Below are 15,192 nucleotides of genomic sequence, written 5' to 3'. Positions count from 1 at the left end.
TAACCAAAGGCAAAAAAGAAAACTCACAGTAAAAGAGGTAGAAAGACACGTACCATGTACAAGTCAAATGCAGTTGGGACAGTTCAAACATGGAGCAATTATCAGAACAGCATTTAACCGAGGCCAACGCTGTGAAATTGTTTTAGAATTTGAAAGAATATTTAAAAGATATCAGTGCGTGACCCTGATTTTCGGGCCAGTGCTCTCCGTTGCGGCGCCCTACTGGCCCAACTTCGAATGCTAGCTTCTGCTTCACGTGCCTACCGATTTGCTTCGCCACACCGGCAAAGAAGCAGCTCCATGCCTACCAGATTGTTTCGGCATTCTGCAGCGCCGTGTGCAGCAGACTTGCGCATGCGCTGTACACATTTTTTGGAAAAGGCGGATTAGAACCAAAAGACGGCATGCTGTTTGTTCGCGCTCAGCCTCGTACTGATACGCGCATCTCAATAACTGTGTGATGGGGCCCTGCAACACGTTCAAAGTTCACTTTGCATGTTTGCATAAATTAATTTGTTGTTAATTAACCGCCCCACTGGTTGTAACACTCTGCCCGAGTCTGGGGCACTAAGTTACAAGAGTTAGCTGTCTGTATTTTCGCAATTTCTCGGAGTATCTCTTAAATATTAACGATTATTGTGTATGACCAGTATTATACAAGATTTGTCCAAGCCAGTGGAGTTAAAAATGCAGTTTTCTTTCCTGTACAAAAATAAGAATCGACAAACCTTTTCGTCTCACTGTGCCTCAGGTCCATCGACACCCAAGTAGGCACATTATAGTGCAAGTCTGGGTGCACAAAATGAATTACCGTGTAGGTTATCAGTGGAACACTTCGTTCTGCAAAGCTGCACAAGAAAAAAAAAAGAAAGAGAGAGAGAGAAAGAAACAGTAAAACATCTCCCATCGCAATAATTACCCGTATCATCTGACGCTCTCAGTCTATTGTGCTGGTTCGGAAGTAGTATACTCATCAATATATCGACAACATTGCTTGCGAACGGCCAATATGGTCCCGCACACATGCGGCACGCCCGCATCGATTTCGATCAGGCGATAATTAGCGCTGATAGAGGAGGACGTAAGTTAAGCACGCAGAGAGGCTGCTGTATTACACTTGACATATTATAATGACGTATGCGTGCAGCCTTCAATAACGTGACGATGTGTTCAATGTTCCAGAATATGTACCGCGTGAATTCGTTTCGCTTGTGGTTGGAGTCCGTTGGAGTACGTGACGACGTTACTGTAATCGATACTTTTTTCAGAAGTAGTAGTCGCGCTAGTTTTTATAAAAATATGTAGCCGAACAAATATTTTTGTTATCCAGTAACGTTACCGATACCGATACTCTCATGGCCCGCCGGCGCCATTTTCTTACATTTCGACAGTGTCGCTGTTGCCGCCATGCGCTGTGCGAAAGGACCGGCAGAGCCGTATATTAAAAGGGAGCCTGGCCATTGGCAGGCGTCCCAATAAGAGGCTCGACTTGTCAATCACAGTATCGCGCATCTGATTGGTTTGCTTTTTTACCAAAGGGGTCGCCATGACACCTTACTGCCACCCAAAATGGCGACGAAAACAAACACAGTAAAGCGCAGATTTTGTGACAAAGAAAAAATTCAGACTACTCTGACTTTACGCTACAAATGTACATCGTCATATACGTTTCTCGGAAATTGGCTTAAACTGATGGTCCTCTATCGATATCTAACCGAAAATAATACGTTTTGTCGCAAGTGTTAGGCCTAGTGAGCACGGCGATCGCAGCGATCACAGCGAAATCATAACAAAAACGGCACTTTGCTGTACAGTCTTATATTTAACTACTGGATTTCATGGATATAAACATGCTTGCTTTTTTTTATTCCAACTATTCATGTAGATTTCTTTAAATACTGTACGGACGACAAAATGTGTCCCAGCAGGTGGTTCTGCAAGCAGCGGTACAACGACGGAAGCACACGACAATTCCCGACGTGCCTTACGCGCCCTAGGTAGCGCTCAACAAATTTGCACCAAATATCCACTAGTTTCGCAGATTGCGAGAGGTATCCATTTCAATCCCATCCAATCCACTTGCCACCCAAAATGGCGCTGCCCATGTTGGATACAGGGACAACTAGTGAGGATAGGTTGATTGATAATGCCCCATATTTCAAGACTCCATTGGTCAGAAAGCTGAAAAAGTGGGTGGAGCTTCAAGTATAGTCATGACCCATTAATGGTCAGACTTCCTTTTAATATACGGCTCTGGGGCCCGGGACCCTAGCGCTCTAAAAAAGGGTCCGCGTGTTCCGTAACTCAGACCATACAAAATGCTCCATTGCTTTCTTGGTCCCTGAAGGGAATGACCCTTCATCATTAGCTGAGAAATGTGATGGTCTCACGAATTCCGTCAGGGTCTTGTTGACCGCTTATACTGAGGTCGAGGCTTTCACTGTACTAGTCTACTGGTCGTGTAGCTAAGCGGACTCGTCGCCATGAGTCACACATTAGACAATCTTAATGCCAGGTTAATAGCACTAGAATGAGAGGCGGTAACGTTGAATGTCACACCTTTATAAAAATCAACCACGATATTTAACCAGTAATAAAGATGTCGCTTTTCTGTTGCAAGACAGTTGATGCCAACATTACTTTCACTCAAATGGAGTGTTGCCAGGAGTTAGGTTCAAGAAGCGTGCTTTTCATGCGACGTGTTTCAAATTCCGGCAATAGTAGCTCATAAAGTATCGCGTTAGTTTTTATGAGTAATAGTAGCGGTGTTGCGCTACTTTAAAATAAAAACGTGTATCGATATCGGTATTTCGCTACCTTTTGTTGATGTGACGAGTATCACGCTATGTTACTTTGGTAACGTCTACGATACCGGGTTGTAGGCACCATGTGGGAAGATTTACAGAATAAAAACACGGTCACCAATATGATCACATATAGCACTCATAACTTTGTAGGGTGCCCAAATTTAGCACCAAATGGGCTTCAACCACCTTCTCAGACAGCTTGTCCAATCCCTTATCATCTGCTCCATCTGCAGCTGCATCACATACCCTGTATCGCATTATCAGGAGTCCCTGCATAATTGTCCCGTACTACGCGGGAAAGATGTATCGCGGGGAGACATCGGCACTGTGGGTAATTTGAATAAGTGCAGGCTTCTTGCACTTTTAAGAAATCAGTTCACTTCTTCTTTGCTTTCGTTACACTACAGTAGATAAGACATCGTGAAGCTTTTGAACGAAGATTTTCTTGCGAATACTTAGAAATATTTACATTTATACGCAATCATCTGTAATGCAAACGAACAGAAGTAGGTCCCATACCGAATTTCCGGAAAAAAGATGTTTTACAACCGTTTCTACCTAACATACCACGATCCGTTAGTCTGCGCTATTTCTTTCTACGCGCTTCTTTCATTCCCTTCGTGAAACCCAGTCTTAGAAACTTTGATGGACGAATGGCCGCGTGCCAGAATCAAAGTTAGGATCGACTGCCTGTGCCCATTACAATTATTCGGGAGCATTACTGAAACCTCCTTTTCTGTGTACTTTGCTCCAACTGCAACGGAAATCAATTATTTACTGCCGTTATTCATTATTCCTCGTGACAGGGATAGCTACAGTGAAGTGGATTTGTTTGAAATAACAGGGATCATTTCATGGGCGCCGCCAAGATTTTGCCAGGAGGGGGGAGGGGGGGGGGGCAGGACAGAATGTTTGGCATTCTGGCAGAATTTCTGAGCCCGCAACTACATTGTCTTGGGTCAGAAACCCTACTTTTCTGGAAGCCGCAGGGGGGGGGGGGTGAGGCAACCCCCTCCCCCCGTGACGGCGCCCATGGATCATATGAAACTTAGAAGAGTTAAAAGGCTGTGTAATATGAAATTTTTCCTGGAGAAATCTTCTTTCACGTTTGTTGAGAGTAAATGCGTGAGAAATCGAAATTTTACTGTAATAAAAAAACATGTCGACAGCAACGATACTTTCATTGTCACTTCGGATGTAGAATACATAATTTTCAGCATAGATGGGTAGAAATCCAGCGAACCGGTAGAGATGTAGGAAGGGAGTTGCCTCAGGACAGAAGCCGCCGATATTTCGAACAGAGACTGTTCTTCTTCTGGGCACCGTCCTCATCATTGGCATGGTATTTAAAGGGTTAGGTGTGACCTAACCCTTTAAATACCATGCCAATGATGAGGACGGTGCCCAGAAGAAGAACAGTCTCTGTTCGAAATATCGGCGGCTTCTGTCCTGAGGCAACTCCCTTCCATAATTTTCAGCAGTTTGTTAGGAAGCGACATGAACTACTATGTTGACTGAATTGATGTGCTGTAATGCAATGCAATACAAATGTAATATACGAGTACACATTTTTCTCATCTTACCCAAAGAAGTGAAATACAGGGTGTTCAAAGTTAAGCTTTCACTAGCACTTTATAAATAGGCGAACAAAAGAAAACTGGTGCTATTTTTTTGGTCCTTGAGTAAGAAACAGGTGCTACATAATTAGCAGCACCTCTTTCTTACACAAGTAGCGTAGAGTTATCATCCGGTTTCCTGTCATCGCTGTGTTTGCCTAACGCTCCTGAAAGCTTAGTTTTGAACAGCCTGTATACTATTTAAACTTACTGTTATAGGATCGTCAATGAATAACAGCCTCTTCGAACTGATATTTACGGCGTACAAATGGCTGTAACACCACAGAGAAACATGATACTGAAATACCAGTTCCTACACCTGTCTGCAGTTCAACTAAGTTAGCAAAGATTTACACAACTCTCCAACGTAGGAGAAATCACAGGCTCACAGCTTTGTAATACACTGTAAGGATAACAAGCCAAAATGTTTGTGTTCGGGTGGTACACACCTGGCGTATCCCAGGTGTGTACCTGGGATACGCCAGGTGTCCCAGGTCCCATTTCATCAAGCATGTCTGCATGGCAGGCATGCTTGATGAAATGCAACTGATTTCAACACACTGACGATGAAACCGGGTCTAATTTACAAGCGTATCATACCGCTCAGTCAAACTGAAAACCACGAAGGCGAGGATACATTTTCAGTTCGAAACCTTTGACGGAAGGTGAGGATGGATGCTGTTGCACAAGCAAATTTGAAGAATAAATTAACATATGAACTGGAACTCTCTTAACTGCTATTTAGGAAGACTTACACAACTGTGCAACGTACGAGAAATCACAAACTCACGGCTTTGTCCTACACTGTAAGGATAACACGGGAAAATGTTTGAGCTCGGGTGGTCCGCAGGCATACTTGATGGAATGCAACTGATTTCAACACACTGCCGACGAAACAGCGTCTAATTTGCAAGTGTATAACAGCGCGGAAAACATGAAAGCGAGGTAGGTTTGAAGCGGAAATTAACATGCAATCTATAGCCTCGTTTTGTTTGAGAACTGTCCGGGCATCAAATTTGTTCCTCATCCATGGAAAAGAAGCTCTCACTTGCATATGTAGCATGGGATATAGTTGTCGATATTTGTCAGTCGTCAGCCACGCAGTCAACGCCCTGTTATATACGCGCTTATAAGAACCTACACAATAAAGCGATTCGCGCAGGTTCCCTTTAACATTATCGGAAAACGCATTCAGTTTCTGGTAGGAAATAAGCTAAAAATTCCTCAGCGCTCAAAGAAGAACTACTATAGGCTCCAAGCAGCGAATGAGAGAAATACAAAAACGACCCGTGTTACGAGCACATTGTGCGCGACAAAATGCTGAGTTAACCAGCGGCATATATTGTGTTTGGCGACACCCTCAAAAGCTAAACGTCTAACGTTAGAGCTACACCCTCCAAAGTTAACTTCTAAAGGGCGCACACGGTGAGTGTTACCCACATCAATGAGTTTACTGAGCTTTAGTAGATCGGAAGCAGACTACAAAAACGATAGGACTAAATAACTGCTCGGACTAAATAACAAATCACTGCTCACCTATGTGATGTCAGCCAGCTGAAAAGAAGAGCGCGATTCACTTATCATGCTTTCGGGAGGGGTTATCGAGGACACCTTCCGAGCTGTCAAAACTCAGAAAGTTTCCTCGTATAACAGTTTCAAGGCACGTGCCTGCTGACCTTTAAAGCGCTGTATTCCCACAGGCCGCATCCAGTGTGAGCGCAAGTTCGTCACATCCGAGTGTCCAGAGAGCCTCGTAGAACGTTCAACACTTCAAGCGCGGTTGACAGAGAGCACGGACACAAGCACTCCGCCAACTCTTGCGGCTCCCGATCAAATCCTCATCCCGCTGGTATTGCGAGCGTGTTCAAGCCCGGCGTGTTGCAGCCGCACGGTGGCAGCACGGAAGCTTCCGCGATACCAGAGCGCCCTCAACGGCGTGGCGAGCTCATGCGACTCTGCCCCAAGGAAGTGAGGACTCCGGGTCGGGCTCCCGGCTGTTGCGGAGCTCAGAGCGTGGCGTTATAGCAGCGTAGCTCTTAACCATGTTGCGCCATAACCATAACCATAGCAGCGTAGCTCTTAACCTCGTTGGAAATCTGAGCGGCGCGGTGCGCAATATCGGTAATATAGGCAATATTTAGTGCGATGGTAGAAATACATTATTAGAAATAACAGAAGGCGTGCTCTGCGGGGAACGGAACGGAGTGCGCGGTGATTGCGCTTTGCGTGCGCTAATTTCCCTCAATCTCAACAAGCGGAACGGTACCACTGCTTCGACATATAACATCTTTGAAATGTTTGCAGATGATCGTTTTTGTATCCCAAGGGCGCTGTTTGCGCAATGCTATAAGTGATTTGACACCACTGACAGAGGCTGACATCACTCGGAGCCGTTTGGTGCAATAATGCAAAACAACAACGACAACAACTTTATTTTAATGATGATGATTGGGGAGTTTCATAGCCATGGGCGGTACTCTACCCCATTGGTGGGAAATGGAATAATGCGTAGCCTCACAGTGAGGACAGAAGTCCGACGGTGTCCAAAAAGTTTAGAAGTGCTTTTAGGGCAGAGAGAGTGTTGGTGGGCTAGGGGGAGAGAGAGATATACGTTTATTACGGAATGGTCAGCCTAACCAAAGGTCGGTTTGCTGTTCCTAAAAATATATATATATATATTATAATACAAAGATAAAGTTCAAAGTCCTTTTATTCAGTAATACGTATGAGGAAACAAGTAATAAACGGGACTGTAAGGGCAAGCCCTGTTATACAGTCCCCTACTATACACATTACACATACTACAAATAAGCAGCAATACAAAATATACAAAATACACAGACTATTAAAACACACGTAAAGCGAATACAATAATTATCTGTGGGTCACATGTCTGAAATACGTAACATAGGAAATTGAGCACATTGAAACTTAGGTTCATAATACATATTACACATCTAGAAAGATACGTACTTGCTGTTTGAACTGGGAAAAGTTAGTTAATAATCTTAGATATATTGGCAAAGAATTCCAGATTTTGGATCCGGAATAAGACATCGAATGAATACCAAAGTTCGTTCTGGGGGGGAGACGGTTGTAACATGGCAGTTTGTCAACGTAGGGAGTAAGGTGTTTGTAAATTATTGATTCAGATCAAATGATCTGAGACTATACCATGATACAGCTTGTATACTAGGAGTGCAACCTTATATCTCACAATAATGTCAATATCTTAAATAGACAGACAATGGAAAGCGAATGATACAGAATCATGGTGTGGTGTAGACAAAATAATCCGCAGGGCTCTCTTCTGGACAATTAAAAGGGGATTGAGATTAGAAGAATAAGTTAGACCGTATACCTCCAGGGCATAAGAAATATCTGAGTGAATTAGATCATAGTATGTATACCATAAGAAGAATATGAACAGGGAGAAGTAGTAGAAGTCTAGAAGCCTAGAAAGTGCATATAGACCAGAGAGGGTCTTGGATCGAACAAAACTGATATGATCATCCCAACATAAATTTTCGTGGGGAATGACCCCTAGGAACTTGACAGAGGGAACCCTTTCAAGAGCACAGCCAGAAAAAAATCATGTCTCTTGTTCGAAGTCAAGAGGCCTTTGGCGTGGGCGGAAAATTATATATGAGGTATTCTGAATATTTGGGACCACTTTATTAAATGAGAGCCAGAGGGAGAACTTACTTAACACATTATTGGCTTTTGCAAATAGAACAGAAGTGCTAACGGCGACAACAAAAATGTTAGTGTCGTCACTGTAAAGAAAGCAATTTTGTGACAAATAGTCAGGCAGATCATTAATGTAAACAATGAATAAAAAAGGTCCCAGAATAGAGCCCCAATTGTCAAGTCTTTAATATTGGAGTTATATCCCAATACAGACACAAATGAAAGCAAAGCGCGTGCGTCTAATCCCTGCGAGGATCAGCTTGGTACATGGATGTGATCATATTTTCCAGTTTTATGATTGATTGAACTGGGCTAGATTTTGCCATGGACCAAGCAATTTGAGAGAGTGAGACGGCGAGTGCCCAGCTGGTTTAGAGACATAGAAAGAGTATTTCTGAAGTGTTGGTAGTGTGGGCAATGGAGAAGGCACAGGTTGTATGGGTTGGTTGGTTGCATGGGTTGTATTGGCCGGTTGGTACATATCCTGATGCGAGGCGACAGAGGCGAATAACACAGACAACGACGTCGCAACTTTCAACCATTTACTCACTCTCTGTGTGTAAATGGGTGAAAGTTTCGGCGTCGTTGTCTCTGTAATTCTCCTTCTGTCGTCTCGCTTCAGAATGGAGAAGGATGTGCTCTAGGTCTTCCAGGTCATCGCTGTGGTGGCATCGTTACCAGCTACCGTGGCATAGTGGTTAGGATGATCGCTTTCCACGGCGAGACTGGGAGGTGACGCGGGCTCGAATCCTGTCGCCGGCTGTGCTGTCTGAGGTTTTCCCTGTGTTTTCCGAAGGCTTTCCATACGAATGTCGGCACAGTTCCCCCTGAAGTCAGCCCAGAACGCATACTAATCCCCTGTTCCCCACTCCTTCCTGCTGTCCTCTCTCCATCTGTTCACGTCTATACGCTGCTCATAGCCACAGTTGCTTCACGGTGCTAACACGAAATTTAAAAAAATGGCTTCGTTATGAGTCAACTTGTCGCAAGCGGTAACGCCACTGGACTGTGAAAGCCACATTGAGTCGCATCCGACGAATTAATGCAGCGTAGTCAAAAAGTCAAACGTGATAAGTATATTACGTGAGGAACGTTTGATGTATAAATTAAGAGGTGATGAGTAACCTTACCTTATACTTAACTAGAGTGAAAAAAAAAAAACTATTACCGAGAAAATATTGGAAATAGATGCATACTCGGATCCGTTGACTGCGTCATCAATATTGTCTGTATAGCTCTGTTTTATAGTTTTAAAATCAATTGGACGACATCTCAATAACTAAGCCGGTGGACATTTCATGTGAATGAATTAATGCGCAGTAAATTTTAAGAGAAACGTTAGCAGGAAGGAGAGTTCTAATTCTAAACAGAGCATGTAAACTTAGAAGCAGTTTCTTCTTAAAGGTCAGCTATGCCGATATCCCAAATAGTCGAAACGGTTGTGATATTCTGAAAGCCCACATCCAGCTCTCCCCAAAATGCACCTTCATTCTCCAAGTTCGGTACAGTACCATGTCAAAAAAATAGATAATTCATTCCGAAACACACATGGGCGCAGCCATTTTTATGACGTAGATGCACCCGAACGGGCATTGTGACGTGTACGCGCCTTCGTACTTGCCAGTGGATTTCAGCTACGGCTTCTCGCGGCTTCACGTATCTGTGCTTGAAGATGGCGGACAGCCGCGTTCCACCGTTCCGCGATAAGTAAACAGTGCAGCAGCTGCGAACTAATTCGCGAACCAACCTCTGTGCGATGTTGTGACTGGAATTCGTCGTTTGTGTTTTGTGAGCATGTACAATTTGTATCAAGTCTCGTCTGCGTTAGCCCCTTTACAGCACTTGCCCATTGTACTAGAGACTGACGTTTCGACAGCCGTGTTAGCAAGAAAATGCCGACAGCGTTTTATTCCTGCAGGAAAAAATTGTGCTGTGTATTTGAGAAACCGCATACTACTATGGGACAAGTTTTACGTACGATTTATCAATGTGCAACAGCGTCGACGATGGTATGTAACGACGAGAGACGTAAAACGAAATACAAATCACATTTTAAACTTTTTGTGGGATTCTGTGCAGTTTCCAGAAGCTATCTTTGAATCACACCCCCACGCTGCGTTGTGTGGCACGCTACAAACTACTGCATTTTATGTCTAACATCTGGATATTGTTTGTAATGAACACCGTCGCACAAAAACATGCACACGAAAGCTCCAGTAGCCATGTGGTTGCACACTATGCAGACGCAAAAGAAGTACCAGAGCACATAGTGCCACTTAGAAATTGTGTTTTTAGAAATGTGGTGTCTGAAGAGTTAGAGCATAGCATATATACTAGAAACCAGGTGCACCTTATCCTTCTGTTGAGTGCTCTTTCAATTCACAACTCAGCCCATGGGGTGTAAAAGTGTTAGAGGCAATTATGTGACTTGTCGTCCCGGGTGACATCACTGGCCATCCTCGGAATTAATTCCGTGCTCAGGAATTATTGTACAAATCACTTTGTATGTAGGACATGATAAGCAATATGTAAGTTGCAACCTTGTCTGCAGCATTCTCGATGGCCTCTTACCTTTACAGTTTGAGACACGTTACCAAACCATTTAAAAAGGGCACACTTACAGGGGCCGTGTAATTTGAGTTTTTAATTTATAAAAATATAAGTATACAACATGTAATATGAAATTTATATAAAATAAAAATAACATTTATAAAAAGAATTTATAAAGAATAAATGAAAAGTCTTCATGGAAGCAATCCATTAGCATACCCATTGCACATGAAGCACAATTATATATGCTTGGACATCATCTAATTAATCTTCTGAACCATATGTGTGGCTGCATACGAAATTTTTTATGCGCATGCTCTACCTTCCTCTTCCTACATGTGCACACGAACAACAGTGAATATATGTGAAGTGGCAAAAAGCAATGCTAGACTCTACCATTATTGTGCCCCTTTAACTTTTCCACATTTATTTCTGGTCAACAGGGAATATCTCACTAGAAAAGAAGACATTTGTGCATTGTTTGGCAAGCAAATAAATATATTTATTTACATTTTCCATCAATCAACAATGTTGTGACCTGGTGCAAATATTAATGTCAACAAGGAAAGTACTTACAACTTATTCCTATGTGCTCAAATGCAGATATGACAATTCTGTTTTTGTACCTCAGCATAGTACAGTTTCAAAATTAACAAACTGCACAGCATCAGCAATCTTAAAGTATCTCAAGAGGGGAGTCACATAAAGCCCCAATAATAGACTGTGCAAACAAAGCTAAAAAAAAAACAAAGTACTTCAAAAAAAATCTGAATAATCGGTTGTCGTTGTGATATGTACTACTATGCACAGTTCATGAATGGAACATGCTACCTCATTGCATTCCCTCCATGTGAGCACTAGCACAGGCAGCTTTTTAGGTCGCTCTTTTCGTATTTTTCTATTGTCTTTTTTTGTTTTCTGTTTTTGCAATAGCAAGCATGGCCATAGTGAAACACAAGCAGCCAAGGACAGGATGAGACATCTGCAATGCGACTGCTAGCTCTCAACTGATATATTTATTAGCAGACTCTGGAATATACACATATATGCTGCTAAGCAAATGACAAGTTAACCAATAGAATAACAGACAAGAAAAAAGGGTTATATATCTTCCCCTCTCCTCATTCTATTCCACAGGCAGCCCTAGTATCATTCGGAGTGTGTCCGTGCGTTCCCTTTGAGATAACGTATCTCAGACAGAAGCAAATCCAACAGCAGACTGCTTACACGTGCAACTGTCTTGTATTTCTCTAACCACTTGTTATTTAACCGCTGCCTTGAGCTGTGTGTTCTGGAAATTTATGCAGCATCCAGAATCCCTGCAATGTGTTGCCATGTTTCTCGAGGGCATCAAAAGTCTGTCCTTGGCTGCCTGTGTTTCACTATATCTCTCAGATACAAACTACCCCGTTTCAACACAGTAGAAAACACAGATTTGTAAATAGCATCTGTTGATTGCACTGTACATACCCCTCATATAAAGGATCATAGTGGATACTACATCTCGTGCGATAATGTCAGGAACACAAAAAAGCTAGATTTGAAACCACTCCTACGTCGTAGTAGTAGTATTTGTGTGAAGCTACGCAATTCCTGTCCTGCAAATAATTTAAACGATATGTTTCATCTGCCAGCGTGATGATCCCCTGAAAAGTAATTCACACTTTTTCGGGAACTACCGGTTCTGAAACCTATCCCTGACATGTGTAGCCATCAGGGAGGAAACCCAAGGGATGCGGTGGAAAAGACAAACACACACGGGCTATGTTGTCAATGTGTGTCAGCTGCTCTGGCTACTAAGAAGAACATGTTCCAAATTAATATAACATGGCTTGACATCATATGCCGGCGAAAGCTAACCAATAAAATTAGTAGTTAAATGTACAATACGTAAACACTTTCCATAACATGACAGTTCCCTTTCTGCATTTATGTGCTACCATTCAACCCACATAAACAGTGTACTGATTTTTTTTATAGCATTACACGTCGTTTGACAGAACTTGAACAAGATTACATAGCACACGATAGAAGTAGAGTGAACATAATGTACAGAAAAAATGGCTAGGAAGCAAGTGAGCTGGTGACGATGATGCATATGTAAAACCCCGAGACTAGGGAACACAAAGGGACGTGTTTGTGTTTGTCCCTTCGTGTTCCTAGTCTTGGGGTTTTACATCATGCATAATGTGCAGCCTTCTATTCACGCTTAATGGCCGTGGCAGTAATGCATGAAGGCCACTGCTAAGTTGTGTTGAGAAACACCACTTTATGTTTGCCATGTCTAAATGAAACGTACCTGACCTGATCCAAATTAACCGTTCTGAGTCTGGAACACACAAAGAGAAAAACGCAACACACGCCACAACATTAACAGATAGACAAATGAGCTGTGGCGAGCTCCACCTTGGGACAAAGTCAACAAGTAATTCACCAAAAGTCAATGAGCGCCTGAAATGTAACATCTCTGACTGGTAGCAGGACGGTCCACGTTCAATTCCTGGTGCTAGCACTGACTGGCTTTTTCATGAATTATTTGTTGAAGTTTCGATGTACTTGAAAACCATTCATCAACCATTGTATCCTCATGAGGTGATGAGGGTTTGTCATCTCAAAGAGACTCCCTTTCTGCCATGTGTCCCTATGGATGCTCATCACTGCAGAAAAAAAAGAAAGAAAAAGCATTTAATGACAAGAAATGGATAGTCGTATTTACTGTATAATGATTGTGCACAACAGAAAGAAGACTTTCGCACAGAAGGCTGTACTTCTTGAGGTCTAACATCAAGTTACAAAATTCCAGAATATATGACATGTTGTAAGGTAGAGAATAAGTAGAGTTATTGAGTTGTCGAGTTGAGTTGAGGGGGGAGTTGTACCCCCTTTTTATTTTATTATATATGATTGTGTAATTATTTTTATGTCTGTAGCAACCCTCGCTCTCTACATTACAACATGTTTTATATATTCTGGGAGTTTGTAACTTCATGCTAGACATTAACAAGAGCAGCCTTGTGCACGAAAGTCTCGTCCCATTAAAATTTAGATGCTCTCAACAGTCTTCTTTCTGTTGTGAATGTCTATCGCAGCATACCTGCACATTGCTGTTCTACGTACTGTGACTTTGCAGGAAGAGTATGGACTTTGGGTAAAACGACTACACAGCACTGCTCAGGTATTTTTGCCTATCAAACAGTATGTATGTATGCAGTATGCACACAGTATTTGTGCACCAGACCCACTAAAAATGTAGTGAATGTGGCATTGCCCACGGTAATGCACCAAGTTCAACACAATTATTGTAGAATCCAGGTATTTTAGCTTACATGTCAAGCCAGTACCACATCCAGTGTGAAGTTGTGACAAATAAATAGTTTCGATTTTTCTAAGCTCTCAGAACACAGACAGTGAATTAATAAGAGTAGACAATGTTAACATGAATTCTGGGCTATTCTTCAATTAAAGGTTCACAGATAGTAAAGGCACCTTCCTCAATGGACGTTGATGACACTGAAAATTCTAAAACATTATCAGAGGCGACATCAGCTTCTGTGTGTCAAAGGATTGTATGTCCAACAGTAATCCAACTAACAGTAACGAAAATGTGCAAAAGACAAATTAACTGAACTAATGTAACGTACCTTCTATATCAGACAGTGAAGCTTGTAACAGCCCATCCACAGGAACCAGTGTCCAGACAGCAAAAGTGCTTGAACTGGGAAATAGCAGCTAATCGGAATGGCGACCTTTGTTTTCCACCCTGAAAGCACAGGTTGTAACTTTGAGGGCAGATTTAAAAGTGGTGTCAAGATGTCTGCATGCGAGTGCACATGAAAAGTTGAACATATAGGTGAATCCTCAAATTATAACATCACACTGTCGTACCTGTTGGTGGAGGTAGACTGCAACTAACGTGCCAGCAATTTCTTCATGCACCAGATGCAAGCCAGATCATGCTTCATTTCCGCCTTCAGCGTGCACCTGTGACAATTCAGAAGTTAGATTATCAATACTATTGTGTTGTTAATCGTGGTTATATCAGAGTAAGCGCAGTAGGACAGCTGCACAATCGATTCATTAGGCTTGCTATTTTTTGTATCTGAACCTCGACTTACCTTTTTTGCTCTCGTTTTTTGCCTTGATCCTCCGTGGCACGTTCAAAATGTTGTGCGTCGGGCACCTCAGATTTTCATCCGACGATTTCGTGCCGATATTCCAAATTGCCTCTGGAGTCGCGCGTAACCTATGATAACATTCGTTGACGAAATCCTTGCACTGGAAATTAGCAGGCACCACTGTCAGCCAAGAGCTTCGCACTGCTTGGTCTTTTGGCAGCTTATAAAAGGTAACACTTGAATGCTCCGATGAATTGTTCTAACAGCGTAGCACCGTCGCATCTTCGACAACTTCGCCGTGGCATATCGCTCCAGCCCATAAAAGGCAAGGTCAGAACAAGGAAGTGCACTTTCCAAACGACGCCGTGCCAAAAAAAAAATATTCACATGCTTTGTTTCCGGCTTAGCAATAAC

The 15,192-nt window shown here is 42.6% G+C and overlaps 1 long non-coding RNA gene across 1 annotated transcript; it reads right to left on the bottom strand.

Moving 5' to 3' along the window:
* Positions 1-14,387: 14,387 nt before the first annotated feature.
* LOC135401706 (uncharacterized) lies at positions 14,388-14,925 on the bottom strand. The gene is made up of 3 exons (XR_010424890.1): positions 14,779-14,925; positions 14,549-14,644; positions 14,388-14,423 (listed from the first exon to the last, which is right to left on the bottom strand). It is a non-coding gene; the product is annotated as an uncharacterized LOC135401706 (long non-coding RNA).
* Between the last annotated feature and the right edge of the window lie 267 nt (positions 14,926-15,192).

The sequence above is a fragment of the Ornithodoros turicata genome, chromosome 1 (assembly GCF_037126465.1).
Source record: "Ornithodoros turicata isolate Travis chromosome 1, ASM3712646v1, whole genome shotgun sequence".
NCBI classification, from domain to species: Eukaryota; Metazoa; Arthropoda; class Arachnida; order Ixodida; family Argasidae; genus Ornithodoros; species Ornithodoros turicata.
The sequence above is the reverse complement of the archived record's forward strand: the minus strand, read 5'-3'. Positions and strand labels throughout refer to the sequence as shown.